This window comes from Fistularia commersonii, chromosome 10 (assembly GCF_037954325.1).
Source record: "Fistularia commersonii isolate RoL2024-O1a breed Wild chromosome 10, RoL_Fcom_v1.0, whole genome shotgun sequence".
Taxonomy (NCBI): Eukaryota; Metazoa; Chordata; class Actinopteri; order Syngnathiformes; family Fistulariidae; genus Fistularia; species Fistularia commersonii.
In genome coordinates this window covers 12,286,881-12,292,880 of record NC_141293.1, presented here as the reverse complement: position 1 = coordinate 12,292,880, position 6,000 = coordinate 12,286,881, and positions in this window count along the sequence as shown.

The following is a 6,000-nucleotide window of genomic DNA, read 5'->3' as shown; positions in this document are numbered from 1 at the left end:
ATATATATAAGTCTATCGTTCACCTGATCAATATCGTGGATGGTAATCCATCCCTTGGCCTGCTTTTTGACACAGTCGACGATCATCATGATGATATTAAAACTCAAGTGTTCGTCCAGCGAAGTGGGCGGGAGTCCGTTGAAGAGCATGACGATCAGACCGCTGATGAGCACGTGAATCTCTTTGTCGCTCGGGGTGGCGAAGTCCAGCCTGGGTATGTTACAGACACTCGACGGGAGGTAAGAGATGTTCTGATAGCTGCCCTGTGACGTCTGATGGCCATTGCTGGACAGAGACTGTCCGAATTTTAACCTTTTCGGATACCTGTAAGAAATGACATCTGTGTTGTCGGAGTTTACCGACTCCACCCGGATCGGATGCTTCCCAGTGTAGGGCCCGTTCACCGGAGAAGTCGGCATGCAGAAGTAAACCTTTCGCGGATGCTGCCCTGTGTAAGACGCTATCTCTGTGTCACTGGAGCTGCTGGACTCTGACCTCATCGCGTGCATCTCTTCGGAGGGTGTTTTCCTGGAGGGGGCCTTCTGCGAGAAATGTACCTTTTTCGACTGCATGTCCGTTTTATCCTTCGAGCTTGCCTCTGGCTTGCCCGGATGCTTCCCGGCGGAGTGGCCATTCCCATTGAAAGTCTGATTGGAGAACTGTACTCTCTTCGAATGACTCCCTTTCTTCTCATTACCATTAGACCCATTAGAGATGTCCAACCAGCCTGACTCTTGGCGGTCAGAATGTTTCCCTCTGTGGGATGCATATCTCCTGGAGGTCTCTGTGTCACTGCAACACTGGGACTCTGGATCCTTCCCTTTAGATGACGTGTTTGCTGTGGTGACCTTTGGGCTGGTGGCACCTCCCTTGAACCCATCAAATAAGAGTTCTTTCGTGCCAAAGGGCATGTTTGAAACATTTAAGATGGCTGGTTGAACACTGTACACAGTAGTGGAGAAGTTTGTGTGTTCTGGCACTGCTTGTCGCCCTGTGATTAGACACCCTTAGGCTGGGTATATCGCGGCTGAACAGTGTACAGTGGCGGCAAAAGTGGATCTAATCTGGTGCAATCAAATGCAATTCTCTGTGTAGTTCACGTTTTTGTGGTTTAGGGCCCAATTCCATTTACAAGCTCGGACAGTACACTCGCCCCTGTGTGAAACCACAGCTTGCCCTTTCACAGAGTTAAACACTTCAGCTGCCTGCAGTTAGATCACAGGCAGTGTTTTCCCCAAGCGACGTTGAGCTTACCCCAGGACGCCCCCTGCCCCAATATGCTTTCCGTAATGGCATCACAGTATTGCCTTTCACAGCATCCTCTCCTCTTTCCTGTATCAAGCATACATAGCGGTGGCCACCTTCCAGTTGTAGAGCTACCCTATCTTACTATAAATGCGGTCCGTGTGTGTCTTACTCCAAGGTCAGCCTTTGAGACATTCGAACTTGTCATTTCAGCACCACTCATCTTATGCATCTATTCCTTGTACGTCATGCCTTCCCCTTTCACAGGTGCATAACTGTCAAGAGTAACTTTATTTCTTCATAAATGATATGTATACTTTCTATACATTGATCAAAATATATAACAAATCAAATCACAACCTTCAGTGTGTCTGAAATGGATGAAGAACTTTTCAATGTCTACAATCGGCGAGAGGGCCAGCGCTGTGATAGTACATAGGGGAGGCTGTCAAGGACTTGTTTTTTGGGGACCCCCCGACAATTACCGAAGAAGCTGTGATGTCACAGAGGAAGCTGTGATGTCATATAGATGAACTGTCTGATCTTGCAACACTTAAACATCTACAGCCAGGCGCAGTTTTCAAACAAGCGCCTCTGTGTCCTTTGGCCTTCTAATTCTCTAACCTAACCTCATTCCCGCCATATAGTTTACAACATGGGTGGTGGAAGGTCCTACTTTATTGGCCCAAGAAGCTATGCCTGGACTTGTTCCCTGGTATCACCGAGCAATAGAGGAGGTTTTTAAACAGATACCTTCAGAGCTTTTCGTCTATAAAGGTGACAGGGATCACGGCCAAGCTCCAAGTGTAAATCTCATAAACCTACTTTGGGCTGTGCACACAGCTTCAAGAAATCTGGATCGTCTAAAGCTGGAGTTTACATAAATATGAATATCAAAAATATTGAATACTGCATCGAAAATATTTATGAAAGCTGTTGTTCGGGCTTGTCTGTAGATGTTCTTAGTCATCCAAGTCATGGTGAATTCTTCTCTAAATCTTCTTGTCGTGGCAACTGGACTGAATTTCTTCACTTGAAGATGTTTCATCCCTCATCCAAGAGTTCTCTAAGGCTCTGATCAGCCAAATACCTGTAAAAGATTGTTGAACTGCTTCTATAAAAAAGTTATCAGTAAATGATGGGGAAGTTGTGGCATCCGATGCTCAAAGTCATCACGGCAAGCATCACTGGTTTTGCTGAACCAGGTTGATAAAGGGTCTCAAATTACTTCACTCCAGTTGACCATTGCTATTGAGACACTTTCTGTACTTGGATTTGTTACTTCCATTTCTCTTCTCAAACCAGAAGTTTGACACCAATTAAACTTACTGGATGAAACCATTTCCAGTATCTCCATTGCGCAAGAAAGGCCAGACTAGAGCAGACAATGCGAAAGAAACATTAACTACAACACCAGTCGTTAGCCCTAGCCACAATTCTCATTGGAGGAAACTTATTGCATTTTATTTAGACCACGGCACACAATATTGTAAACAAAGTTGTGAAATTGCAGCTGCTTCAAAAGGTTCCAGGATTTCGTCAGGAGTTCGATCAAGTCCCTTGCCAAGTTGTATGTCTCCCTTCAGGGGACACTTTTGGGAAAGCCGACAAGCTGATGTATGGTGCGTTTGTATTGTCGGTCGACATCCTGACTTCGAGTGGAGCTGGAGATCCATCTTTGGACGGTTTGTTTCCGGGTAGTTTCTAGGCAGAGAGGCGCCCACTCTAGATTGTTCCAGTCTTTTCTTCTTCTTTATTTTGGTATCATCTTTGCCAAGGCAGCTTCTTCGTCACTAAGGCTACTGGACTCCAAGCGAGTTGTCCGCTTCATTATGGCGGCCTGCTGGTGTAAATCGCCTTCTTCATCAGCCTTATTGTATACGGTTGATTCCATTTGGAAAATCTGCCTGGACAGTCCATACTGGCCCACATGTATGGTTCTGCATTTTGGTAGTCAGTCTCTGTGCACAGCTGTAGCCTTTCCTGATGTTCCCCTTGGGGCAGTGTGCTTTCAGAGGCAGCCTCTGTGTCGTTTCCTGTGTAGATGGACTTTTTGATCAACTTTATTGTGTATGGCTGATTGCTTTTGAAAGAGTTACATCCAAGCAGAGGGTCCAAGAGGTTTGTGCTAAGCTCCACGCTAGTTGGATGCTTTCCTTTGGATGTGTTTGGTCTGATTATATGCACGCAGGTGGCTGGTTTGTCATCCAACTTGCTGGTCTTTGTATTTGTTACTTGGTCTGAATCCCAACACAGCAGAAACGCCGCCTCATCTTCAGTCCCTTCAATCATTTCGAGGAAACCATCTGTGTTTGATGAGGTGGTCAGTGTGTCAGTCACATGGAGGTCAACTTCATGCAGAAGTGTATGAGGATTGGACATTGGCCTTTCAATGAAGAATTCCCTTAACTCAACAGATTCATCCATGAATTCTTTGGGCTCATTTGAAGACATGCTTGTAATGGTGACGTTGGTTTGAAAGTCTGATATTGTGGTTGGTCTGTTTCACCCAAGATGGGGGAGTGAAAACTGACTGGTGTATGATAAGATCTGTACCATTTACAAACTTCCGCTGCTCAATGTCTCTTACGTCACTGTCAGATCGCAGATTGCTAATAATGCTGTGAACAGCCTGAATTCAAAGTGTCATTGGCCGAGATTAAATGATAGTTTGGGATTGTGATCTGTGACGCTTCGACATGATTCTGCATCCTGAAAATTAATTTACAAACAAGAGGCGTGTATACTCAGTAATTGCATAAATGGGTGAAAAAATGAGACTAGTTATTGGAGAATCCCCTTTATCTTAACTATCAGCGACGATTGTTTTGCAGTCAGTTATCCTGATAAAAAAATCTTGCCCATGGGAGTCACATTGGTTTCTGGGCTGGTCAGATTCTATTCTTTTTACAATGTATTCAAGGGGTGGCCACCATAATGATCTACAGCATAGTGGAATGTTGGTCTTCCAATGTCAGGTGTGTTTTCAATGATGATCCTTGGAATAGCTTGTTTTTGATGTCGATCTTGGCGATCAAAATCCAGAAGTGTGGGACTGTTGGGGTGTTTCATTTCAATCGCATGTTCTGGGTGTGACCACCCTGCTGAACTGGACTGTCTATGAATGGTTTCCCAGTCGGTCTCCACCATTTATAAAATAAGAAGACTTGGAATGTTGTCAATGCTTCACAGAATGGGAGGCGATGTTGTGATCTCTGTGTGAGCCATTCATACTGTTAACCTATTCCGTGCAGCATTGACACTGTCATCAGATTGTGATGTAAGTGGGATTACAAAACAGGAGTTTGTAAATGGTACTCGCCTTATAATAGGCCAACATCAGAACTTAACACAGCCAACTTAAGGTGTTTGGTGTGTATAGAACACCAACCAAGAAAATCTGGCCGTCCTAAGCGGTTGAAATGTATTCTTGTGAGTCTGAAGAGCTGACAGATGACTTAATTCCACAGCTGACGCATGACTTGATTCCCTCTACAAGAAACCCCGAGGTCAACCACAGCGCCGTGAAAGCCTGGACAGACAATGATGAAGACGATTGTGTTCAGAGTACCTCAGCAACCAATGGAGATTGTCTTGAAACGACTGATGAAAAAGAACACAACAAGCCGGCATTTCTGGTCCGTTGGGGTTTGAACCAAAATAATGAAGTGAATGTTCCCAACTCTGAGGAAAGTGGGAACACCACAACCAAAGGAAAGGAGCCAACCACCAAAGACACGAGCACATACGCCATCTTGCATCCTCTGTTTAGAAGAAACTCTTCCAAAAAGAATCAACCATACAGTGTGAAATTAGTTAAGAAGTCCACCTACAAGGGCACGCCACCTGAAACGAGGCGTGTTAACATGGGACTCAGCTATACACAGGCCTCTCCTGGAAATGCGCGACACAAAGGAAAGGATTCTGAAAGGCTACAGCTCTGCACAGAGACTGACTACCAAAAGAAACTGTCCAGAGGGTTAAATTTGACTGCACCGGAGCACCGGACACAGGCCCACCTTGACTCGTCGATCAGAAAGAGATCCTCAAAATGGAATCAACCGTACACTGCGAGGTTGATGAAAAAGACTATTTATAAAAAGACATCTCCAGATGTAAAGCATCAGACAAGCCCAAAGTCCCACAGTCCCAGCAAACAATCCCAGACTGCAGTGGGGAAAACAGCATCCAAAGGAAAGAGTCTGGAGAGAGTGCAGCTCCATAAAGAGACCACTTCTGGAAAGACATTGTACAAATGGAGGATCCCAATAATTCCAAAGTCTGGCACGAGGCCTGCAAATGGACACAAGTCGGCGATCAGCTTGCGCTCTTTCCCCAAAGACAGACCGCTAAACGGGAGACATGCAGCTAGCCCAGACGCTAGCAGCTCCAGCGACTCAGAGATAAATGAACTCCAGGGAGAGAGGGATCAAACCGGGCCAGAGGCTTGCGCAGGGACCACAACCGAGGCAAGCCCTGACACCGGCAGCCCCAGCGACACAGTAACAAGCACACCGCCCAGAGACGACAGTCCAGCCAGGAAGGGGATCAGCTCTTGGACACCCTTGGAAAAGATACCTTCCGAAGAAAGACCGCCAACCAGCCAAGAGACCAGCTGCTCCAGTGACGTAGAGCCCATCCCAGCCACCCCAGAAACCAGCACCTGGGCCGCACCCGCCAACTGGAAGACTACGACCGACCTGGACACCAGCGGCACCAACGACAGGCACATACACATTCTCATCACCGGTCTGT